Raw genomic sequence first — 21,024 nt, forward strand, 5'->3', positions numbered from 1 at the left:
TTTAACTTGGGTCAAACGTTTCAGGTAGCCTTCCACAAGCTTCACACAATAAGTTGGGTCAATTTTGGCCCATTCCTGCTGACAGAGCTGGTGTAACTGAGTCAGGTTTGTAGGCCTCCTTGCTCACACACGCTTTTTCAGGTCTGCCCACAAATGTTCTATAGGATTGAGGTCAGGGCTTTGTGATGGCCACTCCATTTGACTTTATTTTCCTTAAGCCATTTTGCCACAACATTGGAAGTATGCTTGGGGTCATTGTCCATTTGGAAGACGCATTTGCGACCAAGCTTTAACTTGCTGACTGATGTCTTGAGATGTTGCTTCAATGTACCCACATAATTTTCCACCCTCATGATGCCATCTATTTTGTGAAGTGCACCAGTCCCTCCTGCAGCAAAGCACCCCGACAACATGATGCTGCCTCCCCCGTGCTTCACAGTTGAGATGGTGTTCTTTGGCTTGCAAGCCTCCCCCTTTTTCCTCCAAACATAACAATGGTCATCATGAACCAGACTTGTGGAGGTCTACAATTTATTTTATGACGGTCTTGGCTGATCTATTTTGATTTTCCCTTGATGTCAAGCAAAGAGGCACTGAGTTTGAAGGTACTCCTTGAAATACATCCACAGGTACATCTCCAATTGACTCAAATGATGTCAATCAGCCTAGAAGCTTCTAAAGCCATGACATACTTTTGTGGAATTTTCCAAGCTGTTTACATCAACTTAGTGTATGTAAACTTCTGACCCACTGGAATTGTGATACAGTGAATTATGTGAATGATGAATTATGTGAAATAATCTGCCTGTAAACAATTGTTTGAAAAATTATTTCTGTCATGCACAAAGTAATGTCCTATCTGACTTGCCAAACTATAGTTTGTTAACAAGAAATTTGTGGAGTGGTTGAAAAACGAGTTTTACTGACTCCAACCTAAGTGTATGTAATCTTCCAACTTTATGGGATGCATAGTAGTTTGTGTTTACTAGTGTTTTAACAACCTCAGATCGTCCCTGAGGGAGTGCCAATGATATGAACTCATTCATGTATTTATGGTTCAGTGAAGTGCCACCGCATGCCACCGCTCGTTGTGGAGAGGGGATGAAACGATGCCCCTTCTGAAAGTAATCCTCTCACATCGTCACATACAGCTCACCCCTGACTCGTGAAGTCCCTTCACTTTCTTCAAGAGTTTATGTGTGTTTGTCTAACCCTCAACCTTCCACCATTGACATACAATGTCATCTTTTCTTTTTGGGGGGGGGGGGGTAAATGCAGTCGACTGTGGTATTTTGGACACAGTAAAAGCAGAATAGCTGCAGTCATACTGCACGGTAACTGCGATCACACTGCAAAAATTACTGCAGTAAAACATTTTTGTTTTTGTTTTGGACTGCACTCTGACTGCAATCTTCTTTTGTAAGGGTTCTTTTTAGATTCGTGTCTGGAGCATCTGTCTTAGAGCGTCATTTAACCCGGGGATTACAACACACATAGTATTCTTCCTGGCAGACAGACAGACAGATACTTTACCGCTGAGACGTGTTGTTTCTAGATTAACCAGTAATCTGCCATAGCTAAATCCATCAAGATGGAGTATTTTTCTCACTCTGCAATAATCTGCTGTTTTTATTGGTATGCACTAAACGTTCGATATGGAATTGTATGTGTGTGTGTGCGTGCGTGCGTGCGTGTGTGTGTGTGTGTGTGTGTGTGTGTGTGTGTGTGTGTGTGTGCGCGTGTGTCAATATTTGACGTCCATTGCTGGTGGTTAGGATATTGCCTAACGTCTTGGATGCTCAACCGTATAATGAGCACCATATGCTAATGGAAGGAAGTGGGTAGGAAGGGAAGGATGGAGAGAGTAGGAGAGAGGTGGAGGGAAGGAGACAGAGGGAGAGCGTGAGAGAGAGAAAGAGAGAGCGAGAGAGGTGGGATGGGGTCGGGTGAAGGGAGTGTGCGATGGAGGGGTGGAGGGAGTGGTGGAAGAAGGGACAGGCGGAGGTGCCGGAGTGAAGGGAGTGAGGCGGAGGGAAAGATGGAGGATGGAAAGAGGGGGGGAGTGAGGGGTCGAGGTGGGAGAAGGGACAGGCGGAGGTGCCGGAGTGAAGGGAGTGAGGCGGAGGGAAAGATGGAGGATGGAAAGAGGGGGGGAGTGAGGGGTCGAGGTGGGAGAAGGGAAGTGGCATTATGCAAGGAAGAAGAGCGAGAAGGATACTGTACCGTATGCGTCCCTTCATTAGCGTGATTGCAATCCTACTCATTTAATGGATGGACAGCAACCGTCTCACTTCCTGTTTCTTCTGCTTCTTACGCTGTTCCCTGTGTTTATTCTCTCAGACAATCAAGTTGCTTTCTAATTGTGCTACGCGTTAATCTCTCTCGCTATCTAATAGCTACGGAATGTTTTTCAGTGTTGACAACATAATAGGCCTACAATCATATTGACATAATGCAACATAATATTGATTGCCCTCCTAACTGAAGTGGACATACTAATCTAACCAGGTGGTCTATTTTTTTGTATTCACTGCTCTCTTCCAACTCTATTTATGGTATCAGAAGAAAACTCAAAGCTGTACTATGTACTATACTATGTACTATACTATGTACTGTACTATGTACTATACTATGTACTATACTATGTACTATACTATGTACTGTACTATGTACTATACTATGTACTATGTACTATACTATGTACTATACTATGTACTACATTACTGTAATGTCTAGATTAGTTGGCTTTGGGCCAGAGTCACCCCACTGAATACTTTCTCAAATTGAAATGAGCGTAAATCTACCTTTTCCTGTCATCCTGAGAAAACCTGGCAGTGGAGCCGGATGGAGAGAGGGAGAAAGAGACGGAGGAATCTCTCAAGAGGTAGGAAAAGAGGAAGGAAAAGTTGAGGTTCGAAAAATATTCCTACCAGCTGACGTCAATAAATCAACCATCTACTCAAATGTACGACTCTACTGGGCTGGATACCTCTTCTTGATTTAGTGCTAACACGCACGCGCACACACACACACACACACACACACACACACACACACACACACACACACACACACACACACACATCAACAGAGACGTTACTCTTCTGGAGTGCTACTGTGGAAAACGTCTTGGGTACATATCTCCTTGTGTTTGCTTGACTCCCCCGTCTCTAGATTTATATGAAGGAGTTTGTCCCAGGACACACAAACAACACCTAGAGAGAGACCCGTACACACACACACACACGTACACACACACACACACACGTACACACACACACACACACACGTACACACACACACACACACACACACACACACACACACACACACACACACACACACACACACACACACACGCGCGCGCGCGCGCACGCACACACACACATCAACAGAGACGTTACTCTTCTGGAGTGCTACTGTGGAAAACGTCTTGGGTACATATCTCATTGTCATTGTCCCAGGACACACAAACAACACCCAGAGAGAGACCCGTACACATACACACACACACACACACACACACACACACACACACACACACACACAGAGAGAGAGAAAAATACACACACATATGCTTGCAAGCACACACACACGGATCTGCACATACACGCTAACACAGCATCACAGCGGGCTACAGTACTGTACGTTCTTCCAGTGTCTCTCTGCCTTCTGAACACTCAGTCCCAGTGTGCGTGTGGGTGTGTTAGTGTGTGTGTGTGAGCGATGAGTCTCTGCCTTCTGAACACTCAGTCATAGTGTGCGTGTGGGTGTGTTAGTGTGTGTGTGTGAGCGATGAGTCTCTGCATTCTGAACACTCAGTCCCAGTGTCTCTGTAGCGTGTGATAGTGTACCATACACTCCGAAATTGTTCTTTGACTTTCCCTACAACCCTGTGGAAAGGGTTGTACATGTAACCCAAAATGGTTCTATCTTGACCCAGGGTTCTACCTGGAACCAAAAGGGGTTCTTCAAAGATTACTCTTATGGGGACAGTAGAAGAACCCTTTTAGGTTCTAGATAACACTTTTTTTTTTAAAGAGTTCATCTGGAAATACTTATAAACGGTTTGTTGCTAAGGTAAATATTGTATTTCATTTAGTCTTTGTCCTGAGACAGGAGTTTTGAGGAAGCATCCTCATATTGGACTTCTATTATCATCAAAGAGAGGTTGAGTATCTCTTCGCTCAATCATTTGCTGTTGTTCTTGGTTGGATAGTGAGCCACCCAGAAGCATTTCTTTGATCCTGAGAGGTGCACAGCAACTAAATGATTGACGGTTTCTGACTCACAATGTCCGAGTACAAATACTTCACGTGCTGTACTTTACTTAAAGACCTGTTTAGACGCCCACAGTCAGCAGGCTCAACATCAAAGCCCCATCTCCGCCAGTTTCCCCCTTTCCTCTCTATTCCCAATGGAGGAATTCACACTGGACACAAAATAGCGCCCGTCTCTCTGTAGCTTTTATCACAAGATGGATGGCCATCCGGGTCTGTGGCACCATAGAGGAAGAGGCGAAAATAAGCCTACGACGTGAGGAATTTTTGTATGGAGAGAGTGTCGAATTTGGTCAACAAAAAATGTAATTGCTAATTTGCTACGTGAGGCTTATTTGATTGAATAGAAGCATGTAATGCTTAGGTGGATACGAATGCACTGATATAAGTGGACGCACATGGCATTTTGGCAACTTTGGAAAAAAAACGACTTCATATCGGTGTTGTGCCTGTTTTCATAGAGATAGATAAAGGACTTATCATGGATATAACTGGTTTTAGCATGGACATTGCCATTGAGGGCTTCCACCATTTTAAATTAGTCAACTGGGTGGGGATTCCAATGAGTTGGGAGCAATCAGCCAATGAAGAAAAATAGAAAATTGACTACTTTAAAATGGAGATAACCTTAATGTCGCTGTCCATGCTGTCACATATGTTATAATGACACAGATACAAAGATGAGTCCTCTATCTAGCTCTACGACTTGTTGTTCACACATGTATCTGCCATCTCACTGGCTAGAATGGTCACACCTCCTCCAGCCTGCCTTCCATCTTTGAGGAAATGTATTTCCAATGTTAGAGCGGTCACTTAAATTTCTTGTCAATATAATAGACAATATTTGGTCTGCCTCTCTGATGACCACTTCCTTTTTACCTTTGACCTCTACCTGTCTCTTCCTGTTCCTGTCCGTCACTCATTGTACGATCTGATATCCCTACAGCAGGGTTCCCCAACTGGCAAGCCCGCAGGCCATATTTGGCCCGCGTGTGGTATTATTTGGCCCCCCAAGTGTATATATATTTTTTGTTGATGGACATAAAAGACTAAAAACACTAGAAAATCAGCTCCAATTGATTTTAATTTAAGAAATCTGTTCCCAAGTATTCCCACGCATTATCGAAAGAAACTTATGATCGTATACAAATGTAAGCCAAGTTTGAAATGATTATGTGGCGGGACACAATGCAAATAGTCCGGGTAGCCATTTGATTACCTATTCAGGAGTCTCATGGCTTGGGGGTAAAAGCTGTTGAGAAGCCTTTTTGTCCTCGACTTGGCTCTTCGGTACCGCTTGCCATGCGGTAGTGGAGAGAACAGTCTATGACTGGGGTAGTTGGGGTCTTTGACAATTTTTAGGAACTTCCTCTGACACCGCCTGGTATAGAGGTCCTGGATGGCAGGTAGCTTAGCCCCAGTGACGTACTGGGCCGTACGCACTACTCTTTGTAGTGCCTTGCGGTCGGAGGCCGCGCAGTTGTCGTACCAGGCAGTGATGCAACCAGTCAGGATGCTCTCGATGTTGCAGCTGTAGAACCCTTTGAGGATCTGAGGACCCTGCCAACTACCTTTTGTCGTGCCCTCTTCACGACTGTCTTGGTGTGTTTGGACAATTCTAGTTTGTTGGTGATGTGGACACCAGGGAACTGGAAGCTGTCAACCTGCCCTATGGTCTGATTATATAGTCTGCATTGGTCTCTAGTCATCGTCATTCATAAATCATTGATAGGTAATGTAGGTGTAGAGCATGGTCAACTAGAAGACTATGCTTTTAAAACGGGACTTAAACACATCCCATTTGGCCTATTCTTGAATCAAACCCACCCAACTAACTGAGCCACTTGCTCAATTATAAATTGAATGTTTTCTAGTATTACTCACTTCCATGTAAAACCCTCCTTAAAGAATAATTTGATAACTATTTTTTCTAAGAGTGTGAAAACAAGTGAAAACAAGATTCTCTGTGCCCTAACTATTTTAATTGGATATAATTCTTATTAGAGAAGGATTTAGACTTTTTCTTTCTCTCGCTCCCTACTCTTTTCTAAGTCAAAAAGAGCTGCTGCTCTGAGGTCAGGGGTCATTTTATTGTGAGCATGGAATGAGCTTAAAGCTGCAGTCTGTGATCTGGTTGGGAATCTGTTCAATGGTCAATTCACTTCCTTACCCATTTTACCCATTTGTTGAATTTTCGAATTGCAGACTGTAGCTTTAATTATGTTCTTTGGTCTGGTATTAAAATTAGGACAGGATAATTGAATTCCAAGTTGAACTTAGAACACTTTGATAGAGCCAACTTCATCAGACAGAATTAAATACATTTGTCTGAATTACACACACACACACACACACACACACACACACACTCACACACACACACACACACACACACACACACACACACACACACACACACACACACACACACACACACACACACACACACACACACACACACACACACACACACACACACACAGAATAGCTAAAGACATATTCTAAGAACATGTATAAATAAGTCATTCTCTTTAATGTCCAGTCAATCTAACTGCAAGGAGACCTCTGACTATGACTAGATTACTACACATGATCTATTGAATGAATATGCATATAAATACCGGTTTCTGTCAGTAACAGACCTCGGTCATGACCCTCTATCAGAGAGGGTGCACACACACACACACACACACACACACACACACAATAATCTAATAACTATCAGGCTGATGCTGAATGAGCATCCAAAGGAATGTAGGATAAACATCACCAGATAATACCAGAAATGTTGGGTATGCAATGCACAAACATTCACACATATACCACACACACACACACACATTAGTGCACTATATCGTCCGGTATTGGGATAACCAATAATAGTTAGCATTGAGTTCAGGGTAAATCCATTTGAATTCAATCCATTTTTGACAGCACCCCTTATGGTTTGAACAAAACATTCCATTCATACAGTATTTGTCCAATGTGGAAGTGCTCACAAAGTTACTTTATGGACCTGAATGCCAAAACATTCAAGAGATAACAGTGTTCAAAGTTGATTCCTTTTGCATACTCCACCCTACAATGAGACATACATTTCTTCATTACTTGGTAGAAGAAAAAAAATGGCTGAGATTGATTTATTTAATACCATTTTTTTTTTTTTTTACCATTAACATAAATGATCTAAAAACGTGTAAACTTCAATTTTTTTCATATTCGCATATGTTGCATATATTTTACATCATCTGAGTTTTTTGTGTTCTCTTGAAGACAAATTCTCTTGAATACAGGGTAGTTGTCGTGTTTGGCTGATAAATGTTTTAAAATTGGAATTCAATTGAAATTTCAACTTTCAAATGTTACCACAAAGATGGTTGGAGGTCCAGACTTCAGAGAATGTTGACTTGAATGGGAATATCTGTTGTTCTAAATTATAATTATAGTCACAGAGACAGAGATAATAGAATAGACATGATCATGTAAGTTGACGTTCAACAGTGGGTGGACATCTTTGTGGTGGTAAATAGAGGTTACAATTCAAATTCTATTTAAATTGGTGAAAATTGCATAAATCGGTGTAAATCGGATAAATTGCAGAACAGGTTCAGAACTTTTGTAAAACAGCACAGTTAAAAATATATGGCAAACAGAAAACTGGATGGTCTTTAGAAATAGATGGGAAGGGTTGAGGGTAGCTGAAGGATGGGATTAAAAACAAACAAAAGAGATCAGTCGTCCTGGTCCCTTTGCAGAAAAACAGCCCCAAAGCATGATGTTTCCACCCCCCCATGCTTCATAGTAGGTATGGTGTTCTTTGGATGCAACTCAGCATTCTTTGTCCTCCAAACACAACGTTTTGAGTTTTTACCAAAAAGTTATATTTTGGTTTCATCTGACCATATGACATTCTCCCAATCTTCTTCTGGATCATCCAAATGCTCTTTAGCAAACTTCAGACGGGCCTGGACATGTACTGGCTTAAGCAGGGGGACACGTCTGGCACTGCAGGATTTGAGTCCCTGGCGGCGTAGTGTGTTACTGATGGTAGGCTTTGTTACTTAGGTCCCAGCTCTCTGCAGGTCATTCACTAGGTCCCCCCGTGTGGTTCTGGGATTTTTGCTCACCGTTCTTGTGATCATTTTGACCCCACGGGGTGAGATCTTGCGTGGAGCCCCAGATCGAGGGAGATTATCAGTGGTCTTGCATGTCTTCCATTTCCTAAGAATTGCTCCCACAGTTGATTTTTTCAAACCAAGCTGCTTACCTATTGCAGATTCAGTCTTCCCAGCCTGGTGCAGGTCTACAATTTTGTTTCTGGTGTCCTTTGACAGCTCTTTGGTCTTGGCCATAGTAGAGTTTGGAGTGTGACTGTTTGAGGTTGTGGACAGGTGTCTTTTATACTGATAACAAGTTCAAACAGGTGCCATTAATACAGGTAACGAGTGGAGGACAGAGGAGCCTCTTAAAGAAGAAGTTACAGGTCTGTGAGAGCCAGAAATCTTGCTTGTTTGTAGGTGACCAAATACTTATTTTCCACCACAATTTGCAAATAAATTCATTAAAAATCCTACAATGTGATTTTCTGGATTTTTTTTCTAATTTTGTCTGTCATAGTTGAAGTGTACCTATTATGAAAATTACAGGTCTCTCTCATCTTTTTAAGTGGGAGAACTTGCACAATTGGTGGCTGACTAAATACTTATTTGCCCCACTGTATATACAGTATATACACAAAATATATGGGTGATTGGAAATGTTGCAGACAATTAAATTGATAGAAGCTACAATCCTTCTGCGCTATTAAAGCTGATCTACCCCCTAAAATAAAATATATAATAATAATAAGGGTAACAAAAAATGTAAGAAATACTCAGATTACTGTGCACGAAAACAATGACAATACCACTGTAGTTTCTGTGAAGCCTTCATATGCACTGAGTGTACCAAACATTAGGTCCCCTTTTGCCCTGAGCACAGCCTCAATTCATCGGTCACGAACTCTACAAGATGTCGAAAGTGTTCCACAGGGATGCTGGCCAATGTTGACTCCAATGCTTCCCACAGTTGTGTCGAGTTGGCTGGATGCCCTTTGGATGGTGGATCATTCTTGATACACACGGGAAACTGTTGAAAAACCCAGCAGCGTTGCAGTTCTTGACACAAACCGGTGCGGAACCTACTACCTACCATCCTCCGTTCAAAGGCAATTAAAGATTGTGTCTTGCCCATTTACCCTCTGAATGGCACAAAGCTTAAAAATCCTTCTTTAACCTGTCTACACCCCTACATCTAGAATAATTGAAGTGGCTATAACAAGTGACATATATAAGGTATCATAGCTTTCAACTGGATTCACCTATGTCATGGAAAGAGCAGGTCTTTTTGATGTTTTCTATACTCGGTGTATACTGCATATGCCAGCGCTGTGTTGACACGACTATTTGGATATTTGGACTTGATTTTGAACTGATATTTTGAACTAGGACTTGATATGGAACCACAATTTGGAACTAGTCGCTATCGTTTGGAATTTTTTTGAACAATTGTTTGCTCTCATAACACCTGCTGTTGTGCCTTTTATGGTCTCATAGCTGAACATAGCTGAACATAGCTGAACATAGCTGAACATAGCTGAACAGGACAGCGTTCTGTTGGAACATGGTTGGCACTTTGTTGGCAGTATCCATAGCCGACCCATCATCGGACTGTTAGCCAACAATTGAATCTGTTTAAGCTGGCAACCGGGGTCAGAGTGAAGGACACCAACCACCATTTTGGAGTCTATCGTACCGAAGCCTACCATTGGCCCTTGACAGAGTCTGTATGCCAGCAGTGTTATCTAGCATAACATCCGACTAAATAAGCACAGCACAGGAGAAAAACTGCACCCAGAAGGCATCAGTGGCAAAGGAGAGGGGCAATGTTAGGAGATGATGGGTCGGTTATGTTAGAGTATGTCCTGTTTAGAGAAACGCTGGTACCGTGGAAATGAACCTGTTGGGTCAAATGTAGAGTTTTCATAACATTCAAACGCATCGGTTCCAAGCTCCCATGGAATATGAGTGGTGGCGGTGAGCTACCTTTTGCAAAGCATGTTTGGATGAAACACTACTGAGTTGATCAGCCAAACCGATCAGCGGGTTGTTCTCTGACGGGTGACGGGTGGGGTTAGTTAGAGTATGTCCTGTTTAGAGAAGCCCTGGCATCCTCCTCGCTGGATCTTTCTCTCCCTCTGGCACTTCCTCTCAGAGACCTCTGGGGATAGAGTGATAGAACAGCAGGATGACAGAGAGAGAGAGCAGAGAGAGACAGAGTTAGAGAGAGTGAGAGAGTAGAGTGAGAGAGAGAATGACAGAGAGAGAGTAGAGAGACAGTTAGAGAGAGTGAGAGAGTAGAGCGAGAGAGGGAGAGCGAGAGAGAGAATGACAGAGAGAGAGTAGAGAGAGACAGAGTTAGAGAGAGTGAGAGAGAAGAGCGAGAGAGGGAGAGAGAGAGAGAGAGAGAGAGAGAGAGAGAGAGAGAGAGAATGACAGAGAGAGAAATCCGGTCTGCTTTAGTTTTTTTTGTAGGCCCTGACAGTTCATCTCAGTTCGACAAAAATAATTGTGTTCCAAAAAAGGTCCAGTTGCCAGGGCCACAAATACAAATTCCACCTCGACATTGTTGCCCTAGAGCACACACAAATCTATACCTACTCCGACCTAAACATCAGCACCAAAGGTAACTTCCACAAAGATGTGAACGATCTGCGGGACAAGGCAAGAAGAGTCTTTTATACCATTTAAAGGAACATAAAATGTGACATTCTAAAAATACATGAATCAGTTATAGAACCTATTTGCCCTTCATGGTTGTAATTCACAAAATGGGACAAACACCAAATTAACACTCTGATTGGAGAATTCTGCAAAAACACCAAATAATGCATGCAGAGCAGAATTAGGATGATTCACGCTATTTATCAAAGCATGAGAAAAGAGCAATTCAATTCTACAACCACCTAAAAGGAAGAAATTCTCAAAAGTTCCATAACAAAGCCCTCACCTATAGAGAGAAGAGTCCCCTCAGCTACTGTAGCTGGTACTGGGATTCTATTCACAAACACAAACAGACCCCACAGAGCCCCAACACAATTAGATCCAACCAAATCATGAGAAAACTAAAAGATAATCACTTGACACATTGGAAAGTATAAACACAAAAATTTAGCAAACTAGAATGTTGTTTGGCCCTAAACAGAGAATCAACAGTAGCAGAATACCTGACCACTGTGACTGAACCCAAAATGAAGAAAAGCTTTGTCTATGTACAGATTGTGTGAGCATGGCTCTCAAGAGAAGACAGGCTATGTGCCTACTGCCCAGAAAATTAGGTGAAAAACCGAGCTGCACTTTCTAACCTCCTGCTAAATGTATGACCATATTAGATACACATACTGTATATCCCTCAGATTACACAGACCCACAAAGAATTTGAAAACCAATTCAATCTTGATAAACTCCCATATCTATTAGGTGAAATGCTACAGTGGGCCATCACAGTAGCCAGATTTGTGATCTGTTGCCACATGAAAAAGGCAACCAGTGAAGCACAAACGCCATTGAAATACAAACTATATTTATCGGTTTAACTATTTGCCCATTGTTACAACATTTGAAGTGTCTATATTCTTATTATTTTTTAACAGTTGAGTGTATTCTTTACTTTAGCAATAAGGCTCTTTGAATGTAATTAGAGAGAGAGAGAGAGAGCGAGAGAGAGAGCGAGAGAGAGAGAGAGAGCGAGAGAGAGAGCGAGAGAGAGACAGAGACAGAGAGAGAGAGAGAGAGAGAGAGAGAGAGAGAGAGAGAGAGAGAGAGAGAGAGAGAGAGAGAGAGAGAGAGAAAGAGAGAGAGAGAGAGAGACAGAGACAGAGAGAGAGAGAGAGAGAGAGAGAGAGAGAGAGAGAGAGAGAGAGAGAGAGAGAGAGAGAGAGAGAGAGAGAGAAAGAGAGAGAGAGAGAGAGAGAGAGAGAGAGAGAGAGAGAGAGATTTTGATTTGTGGTTTCTGTAGTATTCCAAACTACACCTGCTCAGGGGTCATAGGCCTATTTTGCGTAGCTTACTTCAGGTAAAAGACGTTTAAAGGAGTTGTAGAGACGTTTTGTGTGAGGACAAAAAATATATAGTTCTGCAGATACTGTTGTTTGCAATGTTCCTGAAGCAGTAGTGGCCTGACAACTCCTGCTGAGACTGACACACAGACTGAGGCTGTCCTAATTAAGACACCGGAGACTCTGCCTCTGCCTCCTTCTGCACAGTACAGTGCCTTGCGAAAGTATTCGGCCCCCTTGAACTTTGCGACCTTTTGCCACATTTCAGGCTTCAAACATAAAGATATAAAACTGTATTTTTTTGTGAAGAATCAACAACAAGTGGGACACAATCATGAAGTGGAACGAGATTTATTGGATATTTCAAACTTTTTTAACAAATCAAAAACTGAAAAATTGGGCGTGCAGAATTATTCAGCACCCTTAAGTTAATACTTTGTAGCGCCACCTTTTGCTGCGATTACAGCTGTAAGTCGTTTGGGGTATGTCTCTATCAGTTTTGCACATCGAGAGACTGAATTTCTTTCCCATTCCTCCTTGCAAAACAGCTCGAGCTCAGTGAGGTTGGATGGAGAGCATTTGTGAACAGCAGTTTTCAGTTCTTTCCACAGATTCTCGATTGGATTCAGGTCTGGACTTTGACTTGGCCATTCTAACACCTGGATATGTTTATTTTTGAACCATTCCATTGTAGATTTTGCTTTATGTTTTGGATCATTGTCTTGTTGGAAGACAAATCTCCGTCCCAGTCTCAGGTCTTTTGCAGACTCCATCAGGTTTTCTTCCAGAATGGTCCTGTATTTGGCTCCATCCATCTTCCCATCAATTTTAACCATCTTCCCTGTCCCTGCTGAAGAAAAGCAGGCCCAAACCATGATGCTGCCACCACCATGTTTGACAGTGGGGATGGTGTGTTCAGCTGTGTTGCTTTTACGCCAAACATAACGTTTGGCATTGTTGCCAAAAAGTTCAATTTTGGTTTCATCTGACCAGAGCACCTTCTTCCACATGTTTGGTGTGTCTCCCAGGTGGCTTGTGGCAAACTTTAAACAACACTTTTTATGGATATCTTTAAGAAATGGCTTTCTTCTTGCCACTCTTCCATAAAGGCCAGATTTGTGCAATATACGACTGATTGTTGTCCTATGGACAGAGTCTCCCACCTCAGCTGTAGATCTCTGCAGTTCATCCAGAGTGATCATGGGCCTCTTGGCTGCATCTCTGATCAGTCTTCTCCTTGTATGAGCTGAAAGTTTAGAGGGACGGCCAGGTCTTGGTAGATTTGCAGTGGTCTGAAACTCCTTCCATTTCAATATTATCGCTTGCACAGTGCTCCTTGGGATGTTTAAAGCTTGGGAAATCTTTTTGTATCCAAATCCGGCTTTAAACTTCTTCACAACAGTATCTCGGACCTGCCTGGTGTGTTCCTTGTTCTTCATGATGCTCTCTGCGCTTTTAACGGACCTCTGAGAATATCACAGTGCAGGTGCATTTATACGGAGACTTGATTACACACAGGTGGATTGTATTTATCATCATTAGTCATTTAGGTCAACATTGGATCATTCAGAGATCCTCACTGAACTTCTGGAGAGAGTTTGCTGCAGTGAAAGTAAAGGGGCTGAATAATTTTGCACGCCCAATTTTTCAGTTTTTGATTTGTTAAAAAAGTTTGAAATATCCAATAAATCTCGTTCCACTTCATGAATGTGTCCCACTTGTTGTTGATTCTTCACAAAAAAATACAGTGTTATATCTTTATGTTTGAAGCCTGAAATGTGGCAAAAGGTCGCAAAGTTCAAGGGGGCCGAATACTTTCGCAAGGCACTGTACCTGAACTGATGTGATTGGTTTATCTAGTGCCTGAACAAGTTTGATTGGTCAATCAAACTTGGGGCGTGTTCAGCAGGACACAACCTTTTTTAACATTCAGATAGAGCAGGGGAACACAACCATAGTATGGTATGTATTTTTACGTGACTGAAGGACAATGGGCCTGTTGATCTCAACTATGCTAATCTTGACTCTGGTTTGGTAGTGGTTTGAACTGACGAAATAAGGTTTGAATTTACCTTTATAGTGGATTCAATTGTGGAGTTATTCCCTTCTCAAAATAGATTATCCTTGGTCTGTGAACTAGCTACTGTGGAGTTCTCCCCTCCAATTTGACAGTAAGTACAGTAATCTACCAGTAGACCTGTCATCAGTCTAGACCCCTCAAATTCAAAACTGGACCTCGAAGCCAGATCCACCGCTTTGATTTTTCTAATTTAAAATAACATTTAAACGTATTTAAATGCATTTAAACGTATTTGTCACATGCGCCAAATACAACGGGTGTAGACTTTGCCATGAAATGCTTTCTTACGAGCCCTTCCCAACGATGCAGAGTTTTTTTTTTAAATGGTGGTGTGCGCAATTAAGTATCAGCTGGAACAGAAAAACAGCAGTATTCTGGACCTCGTAGGGTAAGATTTGAATACCCCTGGTCTAGACTATGAAAATGAATTCATTGTTTACTTCACATACCACGCTCTCGAATACAGACACACACAATAACCCCAGTGTCCTAGCCATCTAGACTAGGCCTGGAGCTAGATAGATACAATGATGAATCAGGAATGTCTAATGTGATGCTCCTAATCTAGCGTCATGTAAGGCACTGTGAAGGGATCCAGCTACCTAGAAGCACTAGACGTCTCTTCTCAGAAACATGATATTGATGCTAATCATCCTCCATAAACATCATTGACCTATGTGTTGTACAGGGTTAGCTCCTTCAAAACAGTGAGTCTATGTTTGCAACGTGTAGAGCGAGTTACAATTTCTTATCTGTTATCTTCATGCACAACACACCACTGACTTGGCCAGTCCTTCAGTCACGTAGGTTGTGAGAAAGATGGCCAACACACTTGCTGTATGGGTATCTGTGGTAACGTAAAACCAACTTGGTACATTACCTCTACCACTGTGACGTTAGAGAGTGTGCGTGTGTCAGAGGAGGCTGGTGGGAGGAGGAGCAATAGGAGGACGGGCTCATTGTAATGGATAGAATGGAATGAATTGAAAGGTATCAAACACACGGAAACCACATGTTTGACTCCGTTCCATGGAATACATTACGGCCATTATAATGCGCCCATCCTCCTATAGCTCCTCCCACCAGCCTCCTCTGGTGTGTATGTGTGTATTTGTGTGTGCGCTTGCGTGTTTACCGCGTCGTACTGTGTGTTTCCCTGTCAGCTCGTCTGAGTTGGCCGTATGGCTATAAGGGTGAGCGGAGGAAAGGTTGAGTAATGTGTTTTTATTGGCGATTACTAACTGTCAGCTGCTCACAAGTCTGGACAGAAAAAGTTCAACCATCAACGTACGTTTTAATGACATTACATGCAGTATGGCGGTCCACTGTGTAAGGGTGCTCTTTACATTGGCAGCTTGACTTTTTCTTCGTTCATTGATAATGCGATGTTTAGTTTTTCCTCAGAAGGTTGATACATGTGACCCATTTCACAGTCTCAGTGACTTGTGGTAGCACGCTTAGACTAAGGGTGGCAGTAGAGTCAACGGCTGTCCTTGGTTTGAAGTTGAGTTGAGTTGGACATGTGGTTATTTGGTCATTATGTGTGTGTGTGTGTGTGTGTGTGTGTGTGTGTGTGTGTGTGTGTGTGTGTGTGTGTGTGTGTGTGTGTGTACGTGCTAGCGTGTGTGTGTGTTGCTCATAGTAATCAGCTCCAAAACTCATTAGGAATTTCCTGAACAAATAAACAAGTTTCACCTCCTCAATCTTTACGGAGACCTCCAGAGCGCTATACATCAACACTGGCCTCTCCTCTCCCCCTATTCCCCCTATCCTTGTCTCTGTATTTTATTCTATTCTAATAAGTAGTTTGCCTTTTGCTATATATTTTTTTAATGTATTTATTTATAGGGGACAATGCACATTAAAATCCATATTAACATGATGCATCATCCATATTTTTAGTGCCGGGGCTAGCCAAAAGCTAATATGCACCGATGCAATACAAAATACTAAATACAAATACATTACATCCAATAATATATCATTCTAACAGCAACACTATCCTCAACTGTTGTCTTACAGATGAGGAACGAGAGATAACTCATGTGTACAGGTTTGGATGGATTTGAGCCATGTTTTCAATCACATTTTTTTTAAATACAATAATCAGTGCAGCTTCTCTAGTCCATGGGCATTGCATTCCAGTATATTGTAGCTCTAACAGAGAAGGACGATTGACCTATTTTACTGTGTCGAGAAGGGACAACACAATCCCCTCTAGTTTACTGCCCTTGTTATCATGGAGGTGCTTTCTTTGAGCATGATATGCCGGCATAGGGGTGGAGGGGCAAGACAAGGCTTGCATCTACATACTGCTTAAAGCTATCCAGACTACATCGATTACCTTTGTAAATTATATGACCATGGTGGTAACTGTATGATTTGTTATAAATAAGTGTTTGTTTGTAGAGTGATTCAATTGGTTTCAGAATAGTACTGTAGCTCCTGCTTGTGACCAGCATGTGAGGCAATATTTCACATGTGTTATCCACAGTCACGTGTTTCTTAAATGTCAAGTTGGAGTCTAAATGACGCCGAGATTCCTGAAGTTAGACACACATTTCAGATTCTCCCCATTAACAAGAACAGCTGTTTGGGAAGAATTAGAGGACTTCTTAGAGAAGTACATACAAACAGTCTTGTCGATATTTAAATGCAGGCAAGAATTAGTCATGCATTTATAAACACGTGCCATAGCTTCAGTTAACTTGTTAACATCTAGTTGTCTGTTTTTTGAGTGTACTAACAGAACTGCACATCTGCATGTTAACATGTTAACTTGTGGGCAAGCACGTGGGAGATCATTTATATAGATGGTAAACAGAAGGGAGCCTAATATTGACCCTTGTGGGACCCCAATGTTATTGTAAAGAGGGCCGACTGAGTGTCCCCAAAATGAACCTCTTTGACTTCTGTTTGTCAGATAGGAATACATCCAACTAATAACGGCAGTGGACACATTAAGGGAGTAGTAGTTTGGATAGGAGGACCTCAGTGGACACATTAAGGGAGTAGTGGTTTGGATAGGAGGACCTCAGTGGACACATTAAGGGAGTAGTAGTTTAGATAGGAGGACCTCAGTGGACACATTAAGGGAGTAGTAGTTTGGATAGGAGGACCTCAGTGGACACATTAAGGGAGTAGTGGTTTGGATAGGAGGACCTCAGTGGACACATTAAGGGAGTAGTAGTTTAGATAGGAGGACCTCAGTGGACACATTAAGGGAGTAGTAGTTTGGATAGGAGGACCTAAGTGGACACATTAAGGGAGTAGTAGTTTGGATAGGAGGACCTCAGTGGACACATTAAGGGAGTAGTAGTTTAGATAGGAGGACCTCACTGGACACATTAAGGGAGTAGTAGTTTGGATAGGAGGACCTCAGTGGACACATTCATATGGGATTGATGTTTCAGAGTATATTTATTTAGAGTATATTTATGATTTGCTATGCCATTCTATGCTCATACTTGGTTCCATTACTGCTCATAAGCCACACTGTTCTGGTTCAATCCGAATGTGGAGTGATCCTGTACCACTGCTGGTTTCCTAATCGTGCCACAGTGGTCAGGTGCCTTCACTTGTTATATGACAGGACAAATACATTAGACTATAATGATGCGAGGGAGGGAGGGCGAGTCTTTTTAATTATAGGTTCATAGTGTTCTCACAGTGGTCAGGTACTTGTTATATGACAGGACAAATACATTAGACTATAATGATGCGAGGGAGGGAGGGCAAGTCTTTTTAATTATAGGTTCATAGTGTTCTCACAGTGGTCAGGTACTTGTTATATGACAGGACAAACACATGTTAGGATATCCGGTGACTTAACCTCTGCTCGCCTCCTCTGAAACCTCGTTGACCTGTTATTGACCTCTTCATGTACATGGGACCTCCTGGTTAAATAAAGGTTGAGTAAATACATAAAAAATGGTCCTTTATGCCTGTGTTCCAATTAAAGCTGCTAACACACTCCCTTTCTGATTGACCAGATGAATCTTTGATCCTCAGAGCCCCTTCCGTTTGTATTACCGGTCTCGAGTTCGGTCTCAAGACCACATACTGAGTGTCTCGGTGTTTGTCTCGATGTCAGATACATTTGTACTCGGTTCTTGATTCGGTCTCGGCCGTGACCAGCAGAGTAAAAAACTCCTAATTATCAGCTTCCATTCAGTCAGCGCATAAAACCTCTTCACCAGGCCAAATATATACACTCCTTACTTGAAACATTAATATCTTAACAGTCTTTCTATCTATTATAGACATGTTTGCGCAGTGGCGAACTTATAGGCCTTCAGTGTGTGACAGGTTTGTGATTCCCGGAAGGACAGCAACCATAATACCAGCACACTCATGTAGGAGAGGTCCCTTTCTGTAAAACACAAAGGGCCAGTGGTGTAGTGGAGGGTATACGCAGGTATAAGCCGTGTACAAAAAACGAATTCAGTGGGCATTGCTTATACTCAGTGGCGATTTTAGCATGTGAATCTTGGTGGGGCACACTCCCCAAACAATTTGCCAGCAAAGCCACTACACAACACTAAATAATACATGAAAAGCATTATAACTGTGAAAAACTGTGCCCAGAAACGGTTATGGCCTACCATGGAGTGAATCCTTCAGGACCATGGAGTGAATCCTTCAGGACCATGGAGTGAATCCTTACCATTGTTACACCTGATCTATCAGCGGAGCATTGTGTGGCAGTGAAAGCAGTTCCTTCATCAATGAGCGAGCTAGAACAGACGTAGTCAATATAACAAGGACTGAAAAAGATTTGCCACCTGCCCTGAACGATGGATCGCCACTGTGTATTACTCACTTCTTAATCCCTACTGATGCATGTCAAAGTAATGTAGTGGAGGTATAGGAATTACGTAGTACAATAGAGAAACCATGCACCATGTAGCCTATGCAATTGCAAAGCACAGGAAATATATTCACATGCGTGGCGCAGACAGCCTAGTTTCATAGTTTCAGGGGAATATCATCTGCAGACAGCAAGAGTGTGCAGCTCTCAGCTGGTTTTGGCATGGAGCAGCTCACAGAGGAATGACATCGGTAGCCGGTCGGGTAGGAAAGATGTTTCCACTTGTGATGTCTATCAGTAAATTCTAACTAAGGCAACAATGGGTAAGCAAACCAGGTGTTGAAAAAGTTTAGTCCAAAGTGTTGGTTAGTAGGCTATTGGCGATGCACAATTGTCATCATACGCTGTTTGCATAAGGTGTGCAGACATGGATGGGCCTGGGTGGACAGAGGCCCACCCACTGGGGAGCAAGGCCCTACCAGGCCTACTCAATCAGATTGATGTGGGTTAACCATTGTTGTGGACTTAGACCATCACATTTTTGCAGGCACACACCTGTCTATATAAGGTCCCACAGGTGACAGTGCATGTTAGAGCAAAAACCAAGCCATGAGGTCGAAGAGAGTGTCCGGAGAGCTCAGAGACTGGATTGTGTCGAGGCAAAGATCTGGGGAAGTGTACCAAAAAAAGTCTGCAGCATTGAAGGTCCCCAAGAACACAGTGGCCTCCATCATTCTTAAATGGAAGAAGTTTGGAACAACCAAGCCTCTTCCTAGAGCTGGCCACCTGGCCAAACTGAGCAATTGGGGGAGAAGGGCCTTGGTCAGGGAGGTGACCAAGAACCCGATGGTCTCTCGGACAGTGCTATAGAGTTCCTCTGTGGAAATGAGAGAACCTTCCAGAAAGACAACCATCATCAGCACTCCACCAATCAGGCCTTTATGGTAGAGTGGCCAGATAGAAGCCACTCCTCAGTAAAAGGCACATGACAGCCTGCTTGGAGTTTGCCAAAAGGCACCCAAAGACTCTCAGACCATGAGAAACAAGATGTTCTAGTCTGATAAAATCAAGATTCAACTCTTTGGCCTGAATGCCTAGTATCACGTCTGGAGGAAACCTGGCACCATCCCTACGGTGAAGCATGGTGGTGGCAGCATGATGCCATGGGGGTGTTTTCAATAGGGACTGGGAGACTATTCAGGATCGAGGCAAAGATGAACGGAGCAAAGTACACGGAGATCCTTGATGAAAACCTGATCCAGAGCGCTTGGGACCTCATACTGGGGTGAAGGTTCGCCTTCCAACAAGACAACAACCCTAAGCACACAGCCAAGACAACGCAGGAGTGGCTTCGGGACAAGTCTCTGAATGTCCTTGAGTGGCCAAGCCCGAGCCCGGCCTTGAACTCAATCGAACATCTCTGGAGAGACCTGAAAATAGCTGTGATGTGACGATCCCCATCCAACCTGACAGAGCTTGAGAGGATCTGCAGAGAAGAATGGGAGAAACTACCCAAATACAGTTGTGCTAAGCTTGTACAGTCATACCCAAGAAGACTCAAGGCTGTAATTGCTGCCAAAGGTGCTTCAACAAAGTACTGAGTAAAGGGTCTCAATCCTTATGTAAATGTGATATTCTTTGCTATATATGTAAATTACCAAACATTTCTAAAAACTTGTTTTTGCTTTGTTATTATGGGGTATTTTGTGTCGATTGATGAGGGGAAAAAACAATTTAATTTTAGAATAAGGCTGTATCC

At 42.6% G+C, this 21,024-nt stretch overlaps 1 protein-coding gene across 2 annotated transcripts in view; it reads left to right on the forward strand.

The window, feature by feature from the left end:
- arhgap36 (Rho GTPase activating protein 36) overlaps positions 1-21,024 on the forward strand; it is a 94,869-nt gene that overhangs the window by 1,349 nt on the left and 72,496 nt on the right. The window lies entirely within an intron of this gene.

This window comes from Oncorhynchus mykiss, chromosome 21, assembly GCF_057628025.1.
Source record: "Oncorhynchus mykiss isolate SJ-2025 chromosome 21, ASM5762802v1, whole genome shotgun sequence".
NCBI classification, from domain to species: Eukaryota; Metazoa; Chordata; class Actinopteri; order Salmoniformes; family Salmonidae; genus Oncorhynchus; species Oncorhynchus mykiss.